This window comes from Lissotriton vulgaris, chromosome 6 (assembly GCF_964263255.1).
Source record: "Lissotriton vulgaris chromosome 6, aLisVul1.2, whole genome shotgun sequence".
Taxonomy (NCBI): Eukaryota; Metazoa; Chordata; class Amphibia; order Caudata; family Salamandridae; genus Lissotriton; species Lissotriton vulgaris.
The window spans coordinates 1,493,161,415-1,493,177,175 of NC_141694.1; the positions used below are offsets into that span (position 1 = coordinate 1,493,161,415).

The 15,761-nt window shown below is 45.3% G+C and overlaps 1 protein-coding gene across 1 annotated transcript in view; it reads left to right on the forward strand.

The window, feature by feature from the left end:
- Window positions 1–15,761, forward strand: part of SPTBN1 (spectrin beta, non-erythrocytic 1) — a 459,103-nt gene that overhangs the window by 150,066 nt on the left and 293,276 nt on the right. The window lies entirely within an intron of this gene.

Sequence of the window (15,761 nt, forward strand, 5' to 3'; positions counted from 1 at the left end):
GGTTACACCAACCGGTGTGTCCCCATGCTGTGGTGAGAGGAGGTTAACTTACGAGCACAATCCAGTATGAACGGGCTATCCCTGCACACGGGAGAAAAGGTGGGTTTTCAGATCTCTCCTAAATTTAGCCTCCAATGCCTCCAGCCGGAGACCCAGGGGAAGTTTATTCCAGTTCTGCGCAGCCAGAAAGCGGAAATACCGACCACCCATCCTGGCCTTCATGACCTTAGGAACAAGCAACAAACCATTCCCGCACGATCTAAGGAGCCATGTGGGGACATGTTGAGTGAGCAAGTTCGTCAAGTACGATGGACCAATTCCCAGGGTGATGCGGTGGCACACACAGAGTGCCTTAAACAGCACTCTCTCCCTAATGGGAAGCCAGTGGAGGGAGGCCAAGGCTTTCCTAGAGGCGGCCTTCCTAGGCTGCACAAGAACCAGGTGAGCCGCAGCATTCTGTAGAACCTGAAGTCTGTTCATACATTTGGCAATGGTACCCAGATACAATATGTTGCCATAGTCCAGGCGGGATGTCACAAGGTTATGCACCATAGTCTTCCTGGCCTCAATAGGAAGCAGATCCAGAGTTTTCCGGAGGCTTCTAAGGACTCCCAGACAGGTACCCACTACACGTCTGGTTTGATATTCAAAGGGCAAGTTAACGTCCAATATCACCCCCCAACCCCTCCGGGTCTAGTCCAAAATTATTGCCAGGGCTACTTTGTGTTCAGTCCAGCTGTGCACAAGTTACACCATGGTGGAGTATGCTACTGGGTTCTGTTTGATTTAATGGAAAACTCTTTTTTTTCCAAACACAACAAATGTCACCGACAAAGCACTCCACTTTAATAACCACTCCGCCACAAACGTGGCTCCCTATTCCATACACACTGCACACCCAAGACATCCCAGCACACCACTAACACTACCCAACATCAAACGGCATGTCAACCCACCAACAAGGTTCTGGACTAATTAATACAACGGCAATCCTACACCATTCACCCAATCCCACTGCATGGATGAAAACCTACTCACACTGCACAAATTCATGCTTACCACCCGCAGAACATTCTGACACCCCTTTAGAATGCACCTCAACACCTTAAACAATCACCGCAAGCATGACCGTAGCATAATACATAACCACACCAATTAACACACAAGCCCTACATTTAACTATACCATTGACACTGCCTAACTTGCTAAAACACGGGTCCAGACTAACCCAGACTATACAACCTGAAAACTCATCATATCTACTTACACCAGAGGAGATAGACTAAAAACATAGGGCAACTACCCAGAGACACCCAACAAAACTTCCATCTGCATGTCCTTGCAAGTATATCACTCACACCCTCAATATCACCTGCGACATGAATAGAAACATCCTCCTCTGTCACTTGTGATAGATCATTACAAGGCTGGACAGCAGGCAATTGCATAAACCTTCATGTGTGTATCATCTATTGCACTCCTTCAACCTGGAACATGCTTAAATCTCTCCTTTTCTGTATACTAACAGGCTGATGGACTGTTTAACCAACACGCCCATTCCACAGACCAGACAGATGAGCCCATAACTGTTACCATGCTAAGAAGAGGATGATGCAGAATGTATTAAAAACATGGAGCTAGTAACCTTAGAATGACCACATAATCCTGGGAACAGGCACCCCATAGACATTGATATAAAACAAACGGAACAGGCACCCCATAGACATTGATATAAAACAAAAGAACAGGTTGATAAGGGAACCTGGAACAAGGGGTGAGGTGTAACACGCGATATAGTTTTGCTTGACCAATAGCAATGGCAAGGAATTTGTGATTTTGACCGGGCTAGAGAACCCAAGGAAGCCCTTATGCAAGAAACAGAATAGAAAGTCGCAAAGCAGCCTCTGTCCCGAGTATTTTCTTAAATCCCGTCACTAGAACAACCAGTCACATACACTCCACCCGCTCAGTCACACACAAAATCCATGAATACCTTGGAAAGTCTCATACATTAAATATGGGCCACTTGGCAGCTGTGGAAGTTCATTGATGCATACTTCTGTGTGAACAACACCGCCCCATGCTAAATTTGTCAAATTCTTCCCATTCTTTTTGGTAGTAACTTTTCTATTTATATTTCTCTTCCTATTAATCAGAGGGTATTGTTTAACTAAAGGTAAACTGTCTGATTATCAAAAAGGAGAACAGCATAAAACAGTGGCTTTTCTTCATCCCTTTTCCGAGCATGTACAGGATTCTTTTTTTGAGTATGGTCTTACCCAAGACATTTTAATTTTACAACATTTTTTAATATAATATACTAATGGGGTCTTTCGCTAGTCCACTTCATCTGTTGGTCTTTTGTTGTGTCAATTCACATTTTTCTTCAGCTTACTGCAGTATACAGTATGGGCCGTGGGCCAGCCTACTTCAGCCATTGGCTAACTTCACTGTGAGCGACAGCATTCTGCTCTTTCTCTAGAGGCATCTTCCCACATAAAGTGGTTCTCTTCAGTGAAGGGACTACTATAGCAATTTGTACTGTTTTGAAACCCCAAAACAATTTTCGCTTTTAGCCATTCGTTTTTAATTGCTGCGAGCCCAGTAACTTTCCCAACAATAAGGTTTTGCAAAAACCATTACAAAATAAGCATTAGTAAAGGCACGCCAGCCTGAGACCTCGAGTCTTTGTCAGTGCTCGTGAAAGTTCCAAGCTGGTCAGCGAGAGCTGCGGGCTCAGAAGGGCTGCGTCGCGCGGGCCTGGCTGATAAGGTGAGCCGCGGCCTCGCGCTTATCTCAGGTTGCACCTCAGGCGTGCACAGCAGCTATAGCAACACCTGTTTGGTGAGGGCGGGGCACTGTGGGTGTAGTGTACGCACTGTTATCTCAAAGCAGGTGCCGCGTTGTTTCCCGGCTCGGAAATGGTGTGCGTAAAGCTCGGGATTAGCACAGAAGCAGGAGTGACGGAATTACACTAATTGCACACAGCCTGCCCTGGCATGCGGGCTTTCTTCCGGAAGCAGCCCTCGGGCTCCCAGCGTACTCTGGGCAGACCCGTCACAGGTGTATAGAGGGAAGCATTCAAGCGGGTTAATATAGGCGCGCGCTGAAAAGCACTTAAGAGGGTGATGACTAACGTTTCTTTCAAACAACCCATGGCAAATAAAACATGAAGTTGGCCGTGGATTTTTTTGGGCCAGTTTCTGATGTTGCTGATATTTTACACCTCTTTTTAAATGTGCCTCTCTAAGTCCAGCCAGGGCTCTACAGAGAGGTACTACAGAAGTAGTCGGTGCTTAATTTGTGCCAGTGGTTTAAAGTGGTTGGGAACTAACGCTCTTTTTTTTGGAGATAGGGATTTATTTTTCATCTTCAGACTTAAACCCAAAGCAAGGGAGACAAAATAGGAAAGGGAAGAAAGAAAGGGAAACAAAGGCAAAGAGAGAACTTCAGGATGAAAAAGAATCTACAAGTGAGATGTAAGGGGACCGGGAGTGCAGGGTCATGAAAGAGCGAAGCTTGAGGTTGGATCAAAACCAGGCAGCCGAGTATTTGGCAACCCTAGCAGTGAGGCTCCAGCGAGTGAGCAGATGCCCAACAAGGCGTTCCAGCAGACACGTGGCACACCCAAGCAGATCTCAACTCATAAACCACTGCCCATCACAGGCAAGCAGCTTCTAGGATACACAGCCCAGCACGCCCAGTGACAAACTACTCACAACTCACTAATCTTTGTCATCCGCACTCTGGCCTGCAGAAAACCAGTAGCCGTGTGGAAACTCACGTGCTGAACAGTGCAAAGGAGTACCAGGCCGTAGCCAGGATAGCAGTGGCGCTCTATCCAGGCCCTGTTCTTGCGAGTGGGCCAGGCCCAACCAAAGATGAGGTTGACCCACCCAAACATGAGCCTTTGCCCGAGCAGTGACTCTGCCACCGATGTACAACAATATAAAATGTTCAGATAACTGGTGATTTATGATCCTGCTGGAGAGCAGTCATTTGACTGTTAGTAGTTTTTAAATGCAGATACACTGTATTTTATGTGGATAGCTCAGTGGGTTACTGCCTTTGTCACAGAGATCCTTGAGTTACTTGCATTTCAGAAGTTACAATCCTAAAATAGGACGGTGACCTCTGAAGTGTCATCCAAGAGCTGCATACAAACTTTGCTGTTTTTGTTTTGTGATATTGTTAGAACTTCCCCAGTCTTACATTGTTCTAATGTTGCTAAAAGGAGTTTGTTCGGGCAGATATACATTTTTATCAGTAAAGCCAACCCGTAACCACTGGAGTACTCTTTAAATCCTGAGTTTGTGGGGGGAGGAGCCAAGCCGGCGACCGCAATGGCCGCCTAGTCCCTCGGCTCCGATCACCATCTCCTCCCGGAACCGCAATCCGCGTGACCTGCCGCGGCAAGACGGAGTGTACGGGGACATGAAAGCGCCCGATCATCGAGGGCGCAATCCCGAGGTTCGTGCCTGCTTCTGGAGGCGAGATATGGTCGGCGACGCTAGCGGCCCGCAGCAGCCCTGAGACCGGGGACTCGGCCATCTTGTGAGGCTGGTCCCCGAGTAAACAACAACGGCCGCCGTTGGCCTGGAGGGACCGGTCAACTCTGAGGTGGCGTGTGGCGGCGCTTTTCCTGGCAAGCTTATGTTTGCGGTCTCCTGCTACGTGTGAGGACCGAGACTCTCCCTGTGCCCCTGTGTAACCGGATAGTGCAACACTACTTTCACTTGCTCTCCGCCGAGAGGAATTCTCCTAACCATCCCGCTTCTGGCGGGAGGCTCCCTAATTTCCTGCGGGCCGCCCTTCAGCTGCACGGATTCCTGCGGTGCCTGTTGATTTATCTCGGTGGCCCTCCGGGGGAGCTGCACTGCTCGCTGCCTTACTGCCCATGCCACGACCTCACACCGGACCTGATCTGACCCGTGCTACTATGGAGAAGGAGACCAGGATACACGGGGGGCACGGAACTGGTTTGCACCTTGACTCTTTGCTGGCCTCTCTAGCTGCCCTTCATGACACCTTGGTGCAGGGCGCCTTATTACTGGGGAGCAAGCTGGACAACGTGATCCTCGCGGTGGAGCGAATGAGATCGGCTGACCCGTTCGTGCACAGTGAGTCGCCGTCTTCGGCGCCCGGATGCTTCAAGATGGCGCCTACTATCGATGCTGGAGGGTCGGAAACACGGTGTCTTGGGACTTTCCATACGTGTACTATTGTATGCACTGGACTTTCTGGACATGCTGGCCTGGACCTGGCTGCAATATCCTTTTCCAACGACCTGTTGCTTGTTATCCTGGTGCTGTTCCTGCTGTATTTGGACATTGGATTGGGGCTCTCCTGTGTTGCTTCGTTGCATGGAGTGTGGAAGGTCTGTCTCACTGCCAGGTCTCACCCGTCACACATGCTAGAGATTGGTACTGTCGCTGGTTCGGGTACTTTAAGCAAGACTGGACAAGGATAATTGTCTCCCTTCTGGGTCATCGTCCTTTGTGCTGGGAATGTGAGGGATGCGTGATACGTTGTCCTATTTGATGCTGCGCCTAGTTGACTCTGTCCCTTGATATGTTACTTCTTGCTGCTCTAGTTCACATTCTGTGCTCATATAATACCATGTATGGGAGGGGCCAAGGGACTGCTTTAGGTTGGCTTTCATTTTTGCTTGTGACTTTGGCTGCAAGGGGTATTGCTTTCATGACGTTGTTACTATAGTGGGTATGAATGCTTTGGGGAGCGAACTTTACCGTTTTATGATTAATCCTGTTTCCTGCGTGTTACTGCCTACGCTCCGCTCGTAGTCTTCCCGACTGTGTATACCTTGCTCAATGTTGACCCCTTGTACCGATATGTTTTAATTGCCGGCAAGGGGGCACCGGGTGCCCGGGAGCGAGTCTGCTCCTCTCCTCCTCCACTCTTTATAATTTCCCTACTGTGGGGCAGTTCCGGGGCGACAGGCACGCTGTTAGTGGGTCAGGCCGTAGCCATTACAGGGGTGCAGGGTGGCGGGTGTGGGGGGGGTTTGTTGTTTTAGTTTGTTTTGTTCTATGGTCCCTATCGCTCTTTTCCGGCTTTGGGAGGGTCTTCCTCTTTAGTGGGGCTGGCTGTCACTGGGTCTTGCACCTTTTTTTTTTTTTTTCTCTATTTCCTGCATTTCGACACACCTTTGTTCCCTGTTTCTGGGCGTGGGCTTTCGGGGATCGGACTTGGTAAAGTAGCTTTTTGTATCGTTGCCATTGTCTAGTCTTTTCGCTGCGGCTGCTTTGACTGTATAATTGCTGTACCTATAGCCTATCTCCGATTGTGATTGGGGTACGTCCCCCCTGTTTCTTCTTTGTCCTTTATGTAAGGTGTGCAGTCCTTGTTGTACGCAGCCCCCTCTCTTCTTCTAAACTTAAAAACGAAAACCTCATATCCTATATCGCGCACCCCGCAGTCCTTATAGTGTACTTCGAAATATCCTGTTTGTATATTGACCTATTGCCCACGATTCTCCTGTTTTTAAGGACTGTCTTTGCAGCCGGCCATGATGGTTGTGGGCTTGCGCATGTATCTCCTTGATTTTCCAATAAAGGTTTTCAAAAAAAAAAAAAAAAAATCCTGAGTTTGTACTTCTCCATACTAAACCCTCTTAAAATATATTGCCCACCTGTACAGATGACGTGATTCCTACACCTTGTAATCCTCAGTCATTTATGTGACATTCCCTGTAGACTGATTTATTGTCTCTGTATAATGTGTGCATGATGTAAATTACTGTGACACCCTACACTGATATGAGTAGCGCTATACAACCGATGAAATGCATATGAGAGGGGGGCTACAGAGAAAGGAAGAGCACTGGTGGAGGGTGGAAGTGAGGGAATCGGAGGAGGAGGTCATGGGGTGGAGGGAGGGAGGGGGGTGGGGAGCTCCAGAGAGTAGGGGCACCGGTGGAGGGTAGTATTGAGGGAATCCGAGGAGGAGGACAATAGGGGGAGGGGCTATGGAGTGATGAGGGGCATTGTTGGAGGGTGGCAAAGAGGGAATCCAAGGAGGAGGTCATGAGATGGGGGAGGGGGAAGCTACAGAGAGGTGAGGGTGTCAGTGATGGAATCCGAGGAGGAGGTCAATAGGGGGAGGGGCTGCAGAGAGATGAGGGGCATTGTTGGAGGGTGGCAAAGAGGGAATCCAAGGAGGAGGTCCTGGGGTGGAGGGGCTACGGAGAGATCTACGGACAAAGCGGTCATTGGTGGGATGCCAAAAAAGACTTATGCACCAGCGCTAAAGCCGGCCCTGTCATGGCCTTTCTGTTTTTGGTTATTTAATTAACAGTCTGGTCATTAGGGAAACTGTGGAACATACTTTAAAGTACATGCTAATTACATTTACTGCTATATTCAATGTTTCAAGTTTGAAGGTGATTTTACTAATGTTTTTTTTTTTCCGGGAACAATGAAAGTGGAACCGGATGGTGGCTGATATGGGGCTGGGGCCCAAGGTCAGCTAAGAGATGAGGTGCACTGGAGAGGGATGGTAGAAAAATGGCTAATCAAGCCGGTAAGAGTGTACTGCAGAGTCCAGGGTCAGGTGGAGGTAGTAATGAAGAGGGATTCTCCCTGGAGGCTCACACAGAGGGAGCCCGAGTAGTGTCACTTGCCTGATACTTCTACCTCAGAAACCTCCTCTTCCCATCAAAGGGACATTACATGGAGAGAAGAAAAAACTTTTTGAGAGTGATAATATTTAGAAAGAGATTTGGGGAAAAGTGCATTTTACTGGACCTTGTAAGACTAAGAAGAAATAAAGGAGAGCCTAGAAGCAGGCCTGGCTAGACATATAAGAGACAAATCGAGCCCACAGTGGCCCACCCGAATGCACCCTTGGCACACTCAGAAATTCCTGGAGCCGGGCCTGGCTCTGTCTATGAATCAGACCATCACACGCATGAGCGGAAAGACACTTCCCTCACAGAGTAGGGCATTCGGCCATTCCCTCATTTCACTGTCTGTGGCACAGCAGAGTATGTGGGTGCCTACCACATATATTTATGTGCATAAGATGATAGTCTGAGATTTTAACGGTGGTTGTGATGACAACTTTTCAAAGTTTCTTGCTTTGTGAAAATGAGTGTCCATGAGAGATTTTTTCAAATTATAAATAAGTCATGTTTAACCACAAGTACGCAATTCAATGTACAAGTTGCTACATAAGGCCTTCCTTCATCAATTATTTATAAAAGGGTTGTCATCCATTGAGGTTTCGATAGATAAGTATACCACAATCAAGAAACCCTTGGGTCTGAAAAATAATAAACAACTCTCAAAAACAAAGTCCTAGCCACTAAGGAATATCCATTTAAAATGATGAATTCCCTCACCCACCAAAGGTTGCATGCTTCATCATTGGTATTCTCCTTGTGCCGTGATGCCTAGTCACGGCACAGACTACAACCCCTTTTCTGTGAGGGAGGAGTTCAGGGATTTTTTTTGTAAGGGAGGGTGTGCTAAATACCACAGTGATGAGCTCAAAACTCCAAGGTATGTAATAGCTCTTTATTCATGCTTCCATGGGCCAGGATAGGATTAAAAACAGGGCACTTGCGGGAAACACATACACCCGCAGTTCATGTCAATATGTGGTCGATAAGTTTCACATAGAGGTGTAGCGGCTATCTTCAGGACCTACTTGTTAGTACTGCTGCTCAGTGTTTGTAAATCAAAACAATAGTGAAAAAAGATATCAAATACACAAACCACCCATTGATCCTGTAAGGTCATCATACAGTGGTAGATTCACTGGTGGTACCCGCTGATGTCAGTGAACACGCCTCACCTCACCCTGGCAAGTGGTTCCGGGGAACTCACCATCCTGGTAGCAGAGAGTCAAACGTCCTTCCTGCCACAGCACTTGCTCTGCTACCCTCACTACCTTGAGCTCATCACTGTGGTATTTAGCATACCCTCCATCACAAAAAACATCCCTGAGCTCCACCCTCTTAGAGAGGGGGGTTGTAGGTCATGCTGTGACCAGACATCAAGGCACAAGGAGAATCCCAATGATGATACATACCAACTTTGGTGGTGAGTTAAATCGTCCTTTTAACGGGATATCCCTTTGTGTCTAGGCCTTTGTTTTTGACAGTTACCTATTATTTTTTAGACCCAAGAGTTTCTTGATTGTGTTATATGTATAGGTTAGGGAGACAACCCTTGCAGTTCTTTAAACTTCCTCAGACCCCCCCCCCCTTTTTGTGATGAACAATTCAATAGATAAGGGCTTTCATATCCATACATTGTTAATGGTCCGTTTCTAATATTGTCTTTCTCATTGAAAAACAAAGTTAATTTCAACTTTCTTATGTATTTGTAGAAATCAATATGTAGTCGTGGGAAATCGCACAACTGTGACGGACGGAAAAGAAGTCTCTTGCTCAAATTGTTATTTTTTTTTCTGATCAAAGGCTTGTCCCCATAAGTTCACAGTATTCACTTTGGATTGGTAGCTGCATTTTATACATCATTCAATTCTCTCATGGTAGAAGAATCAATATCATCTGTTTTGGTCTTTATTGTCGGGTGGCTCCGTTTCCCCCCTGATTTGGTGGTAACACCTTCAAATTTCGCACTTATGTTATTTTCTCTTTCTTTCCTCTTCTCTTTTCTTACTTTCTATTGAAACCATGTAGGCGAGATTTAGTTTGCTATACAAAACCTTTGTACTACTTTTGAAAAACTAATTTGGGGTGTGCCTCTTATAGAAGTATCCTATTCTCCGTTTGTGCTTAAGGTGTTTGAGCTACAGCTTGATTAAACAAAGTCTTATTCTATCTGTCCATTTCTCAGCTTTTTTGTGAAAATTACTACATTTTCATATTTTCATGAAAAAGTAAAAAAAGACACCGCCATCCTTATAGTCTTTTTCGTCTGCTCTCTGCTTTCTAGATTTCTTCTCCCTGTGGTAAGGTTGTTGTCCATGCATTACCCCTTTAAGGTCTTAATATTTTTCAGTAACCTCAGGTGGATTACACTGTTCAGTTTCTTCTTCTGGTTTTTGGTGTCTTAACAATGTGACTCTTTTGTTATTCACAAGCTTAATAAGCATTTTCATCATTGTGATGGCCATGCTTTATCCTAAAATCTCCTGAACACTTTCCCATAAAGGACCACAGCAGCATTATCTGTATTATTCGGTAGATCATTAGAAGTGGCCCGTCTTTCATGTACCACGTATCCTTCTGCCAGGTTTAGCTGTAATTAATTTTGTTTTCTAGTGCATTTCAAATTTGTTTTAGATTTTAGATTTGTTTAAGGAAATTAGTCCTGGTTGTTTCCATTGTCAAGTGATGTTTAGTGTAAGCACATTCCCCTTAGAAGATCACCAAAAGAGACTGTTACCCATATCAATAGGAATGAGCAAATCTAGCACAGGAAACTCCATATAAGAAATCAGATCCAAGCCAATATGAAAATACAAGAGCTCCCTGCTGCGGGCGAGCCTTTGATTAACTGCCTTCTCCCAATTCACTTTAGCAGCATGATTAAACCCACAAATCTCTATTAACCTTGCTGATGGTGTGACTTCTCAGAATTTGTACATTTTTGTTAGATGACTGCTCTTATGTTCCGTATCATAAGTCAATGCTAATCATACAATACAAATAGGTACTTTTTGAAAGCCCTGTATGGTACAGAATGCACATGAAATAAGCTCCCAAACCCCCATACTCTGCTAAGCATGATAAATTGCCAATACCACTGGGCAAGCTTCAGTAACAATGAAGCTATTCTATGTGCCAGACACATTCTTGCAAATGGACCCGCCATCTTACCCAACTCTCAGTGATAGTTCTGGGGTTTTTCTGTGGTACGCGATGCTGGCATTGAAGAACCGCATTTGCTTTCAATGTTGGTGGGAACTTATCTTGGTGATATCTATTTGCTCTAAAGGAACTTCAGAGGAGGCCGTGGTAGGGACACACAATGGAGAAGCATAGGGAAGCAACATGGGTGATTGTCTTGCTACAGGACTGCCAGCTTGCGCTCACTGGAATAGATGCTTGAGCCATGTTCTTCTTTGCCGCAGGTGCCAAGTATTGGACACTCTATTCCCCTTAGGTAGTGCAGGTCGAGACTATGCCTTTAACTTGAAACCTGATTAGGGAGTCTATCACATACATGGGCATGTATGCCATTTGTTCTGTTCCACTGGGTGGAGTATACCCAACTGAGCTCTTTAATCGCTGAAGTGGTGTGCATCTTCAACAGAGCAGAAGCCACTGTGAAGGGACTTCTGCATCAGTAACTGCGCCCAAGCTTGTCTCCTTTCTGGTGAAGAATTGGCTTGGTAGTTTGGTCTGCCCTGTTCCCATGATGCACTGTGCCAGGGACAGACTAATTTGCATATAGCCAGGTTCTGAGCTGGGATGGTGCAGTGAGCTAAATAACGGTGATGGATCAAGCCCTGATCTTTGGACTGGGTAAGAGTGTTCTGCTTAATTCAGACACTCTGTTCATCACCACCCCCTTTTCTGAATCGTTTTTGGCCACTATAGGTGTGGCAGGGTATACTCAGAAATGAGTCCCTTGCTCACTGCACCATCAGGATTCAAGCAAGCCGGGCCGACGACGGCTGAAATGCCAGAAACCGGTCCCCGGAAGCTTGTCTCCTTTCTGGTGAAGAATTGACTTGGTACTTTGGTCTGCCCTGTTCCCATGATGCACTGGGCCAGGGACAGACTAATTTGCATATAGCCAGGTTCTGAGCTGGGATGGTGCAGTGAGCTAAATAACTGTGATGAATCAAGCCCTGATCTTTGGACTGGGTAGGAGTGGTCTGCTTAATTCAGACACTCTGTTCATCACCACCCCCTTTTCTGAATCATGGAGTTTAAGGCACTTGAGACTGAATGGAAATCAAAACCTTCAAGGGGAAGACTCATACCTTATCCTCCAACATAAGTAACATTTCCTGTACATTTGTATTTAAAGTGTGCATGTGGAAAGTTGGGAAGGTTTCTGAATCCATGAGAAGGCATCTACACTGCTATTCCTTTTCTCATCATAAAATTTGAGTAACATCTTGGGTGTCCGGTTATGACACGCCCTGTTCTACTACTTACCCATAAGATGATGGTTAATGCTTCGAAAGAGAACACTTTCACTTCCAGGCTGTAGATTTCGAATTGTGCTGTATGCTGACTCTTGTAAACACTCAATCCCAAAATGTTTTCATCACAGATTTCCTCCAGCAATAGTCTGCATCGGCCTGATTGAGTTTCTGAAGGAAAACTTGAACCCATTACATCCTTCAAAGAATTGTTTGCTGTATTATTGCCAGTTTCAGATCTGGCCTGTCTTATTTGCATTTGTTATGGAGCTTAGCCATCGTCAACAATTTCCTCACTTCAATTTATTTGGTTTTTCTCACTCTGAACCAATTTCTCTCTCTCCTAATGTGGATCTTACGATCTTGTGCCTTGCAACCAATGCTCTGGGATGGATGGGTACCCTCTTGGCATGTCTTGAGAATGCTGTTTGAGCAAAAGCACTGGGGCGAACAAGCTAGCACTCTGAGTTTTTTCAAGAATTATCCTGAGCCCCCTCTTCAAAGTGAGTTTATTGCTTGACCAGGATAAGAATATTTTAATTTCAAAACAACGATAGGGTTAGCTCGGCAAAGGCATTAAATAAGACTGTAAAGGTTGATCAGGTACATAACTGTGTACCAATCATTAGTGCTCTATGGCCGAACAGAGTGAGGGGCCCAGGGCATCCCACTTCTGGCTGTCTTTTTCTAGCCAAGAACGGCACAGGTGAGCTTGTTTTTCCTTACTTGCATTACAGTGCATAGGTCTGTTATCTACGCTAGTCAGGTTGACACAAGACTATAAGCAATTAAAGAGTCTTTCTCTACCACAACCTACCTATTTCCAGTAGTGGTAATGAGAAATTTCACATAATATTCTCTCTGCAGAGGTAGGTATGCAATTGGACTAAGTTAAGCCCGGAGTATGAATCGAGCTGCTGGAACATCACAAGGTGTTAGACGGAAATGCTCTAATCAGTCTGAGCCGCTGGTAAGTTTATCTGAGCACATTTTACTTCATGACTGACTGAACTGTCCCTGCTGGGACATGCCAGGCCTGGTTCCATAATTGTTCCCAGTCTGTAATGAAGGCAAATATTTTCAAGCTCTTGGGCCAATATCTAAACTACCATCCCAGAACGCACCCGGCGTCAGTGCAACATCCTGTGATTCTCGACAAATCACTTAATTTCCTCGACCCCGTGGCTAAAAAGAAATGATGAAATAACTAATGACTCTGACCTTATGCAATGTACCTCTTTGATACCTTGAAGTGTGTAGGGGGGCGCGGATTTCATGGCATGTGTTAATTTCTGGGCTGAAGGCCGGGACCGCCCCTCAGGAATGCAGGTGGTTTTACCTGTGTGGTCTGGGTATAAATCAGCTCAAAATGGGTCCAAGTGCTGTGCAGCGTATCCTATAATCAGAAATTGTGTAATTGGCTGTAAAGAATGTTTTCTTTATTTATGAAGATGAATCTGTTAGATAAAAGGGTGCCATTTGCTGTGGGCTGTTAATATGATAATGGCTTGTGAATTGTAATTTTTGTTTGATAATGCTTGATTACACATTTTTTTTAATGTTATGCTTTCTGTTTATCAACATGACCTGTATGTATGAATAGCGCTTGCCATCATGTCATTCATTTTGTTGAGTTGGAGGGGGGCGGGATCCATTACTGGGAGCCTCCTGGGTCTATGAACTCCTACACTTCACTGTAGAATTGAAGCTCATCTCTTTTGTGGAAGGCCCATTGTTAAAGACCTAGCTGATTCTATCTGAGGCCTGTATAAAAGAGAGAACTCGGCCGCCTATGCTAATGTTTTCCTTGTAGACCACCAGTTGTTTCCTACTGTCCTATACAGCGCCCTGTTCCTTCCAAGCTAGGGTTGGCATACCTAAATGCATGACATACGAACACACAAACACACGCACTACCTTAAAGACCAATGGAGTGGATTTTGGCCTTAGTAACTGCAAGTGGTGTGCACGATTAAAAAATGTCTGTCCATCTCTCGCTCGCTGTCCACAAATCCTCCAGTCAATTCAGTTCATATTGCGCTCTGTACAACTCTCACAAACAAATATTTACCTGTACAAAATTAGCCTGAGGCGCAAAAGTAATGCAGGACAAACATTCCTGAAACCGGTTTGGGTTGGAGGAGGTTTGGATGCTGCGTGGGCAGAAGAGACTGAACGAGTAAGAGAACCTCAGGAGAGGAATGTTTTCCATATGGCATGCTTCCTGACAATGTCTGGCACAGGTGAAAACAAGAAAGACGTGTGCGGTAGGAAGGTACGTTGATGTTGGCATTCATGCTCGAGTTCCTGTTACATGGCTGTCCCTGAGATTGGCTGTAACTGCGTGGAAAGTCGTTCACGGACTACCAAAAGGGCTGCAATGCCATACTTATAGCTGATTATGCCTATATAAATTCAAAACAATGGTACAATGAATAAAACACTGTTCTGTTACAGTCAACTGGCCTCCCCTCATGAGACCCTCACCAAGGCTAAGGAAAATGTAACTATGTGTCCCAGTATGCTTCTTTGCAGGCTGAAAAACAGGACTGGCTGAAAGCCACTGTCACAATCTGAAGAAAATGGACAGCTTTACATGCCTCTCTCCAGAAAAAAAATTGATACGGCCGCCTGTGCTGACAGCGTTAGCTGTTTGTTACCAAAATACTTGCGTTCAATGCCAAAACTCAGAGTGGGCTTCAGGTGAGCCCATTGCTTATTGTTGTGGGCTTGTTTATCAAGCTTATTAATTTTCTTCTTATTCAATTGCTTTCATTCATTTTATTGTGCTTGACTTTCCCTTGGAGCATAGGTTGTTATTACAGTGTTTCTGATAGGATGAGTTATATCCTTCCATTGCTTACAATCTGGGAACTACTTTTTTCTTTCTCTTTTAACACTCTATTGGAGCGCATGTGTTATTTCTTCTCTCCTCCTTGTGTGCTTGTTTTACATATTTGTTCCTCTCTCTCTGCTGTGCCTTTCACCCGACTCTTCCTCGTGCTTTTAATCTTTTATTTTTAGCACTCCTTAGGAGCACATATTTCTTTGCTTTCCCCTATCCGTTCACCCACATATTCACCGTCCTTCTTCCCTCTGCTTATCCTTTGCTCTCCCGTTCCTCTCCAGTCTCAGCTTGATTTTTAATTTGTTTCTATTTTTTTTGTAAACTTATTTGTTCTAAACCCAGGACCCGGAAGCTGTACTGCCACCAGATCACTCACTAATTATATTTTTGTTTTCGATTGAAGGTTTTTTTTCTTTAATCTACTGCTTGAAAATGGCCGCCTAACATTTTTGAATAATAAATTAAACTTAAAACCAAAGAGTCCAAAATGACACTATAGCCTCCGAATGCTAGCGCAACGATTATGTCACAAAGCAAAAAGAACAGATGATGAACAGAATGCTGTATTAATCAAACATTCACTCCCTGTCACAGATCTGGGTTAAATCCATCCATTTTTTTGCACGCCACGCCATTCCAGTTTAGACCCAGCCATATGAAAATCAGTCTTGACCCTTTTCCCCATGGGAACAGTCCAGTCTGAACTGCCAGGCTGGTCTTCCCTGGACCAGAAACAAGCATCCACTGGCAGCCATCTTGGTATGTTTTTATTTAAGAAAACCTGTTCCAGGATGGCTGCTGGAGCATCATGACGCATACATCG